Source organism: Pan paniscus, chromosome 6 (genome assembly GCF_029289425.2).
Source record: "Pan paniscus chromosome 6, NHGRI_mPanPan1-v2.0_pri, whole genome shotgun sequence".
In the NCBI taxonomy this organism is placed as follows: domain Eukaryota; kingdom Metazoa; phylum Chordata; class Mammalia; order Primates; family Hominidae; genus Pan; species Pan paniscus.
Genome location: NC_073255.2, coordinates 88,594,782 through 88,595,029, shown reverse-complemented (window position 1 = coordinate 88,595,029; position 248 = coordinate 88,594,782).

Genomic DNA, 248 nt, shown 5'->3' with positions numbered 1-248 from the left:
CTTGGCACATAGTAGTTTTGTTTCCTTTTAAACTTAAAGATGACCACTGGAGGGCATAAGCCATAGCAAAATCTTTGACACTGATGAAATCTTTAATCAGCTGGGTCTGTCATAAGAGTAACACTACTGTTTTTCTCCTTACTTTCTGTTAGTGTCTGAGACCCCTCCTATGAGGTTGGCAGGACTCACCATGTCTGACCATATCATTTGGCTATTTCTCTAGCCCTCACAAAAGGTCTCTTCCATTC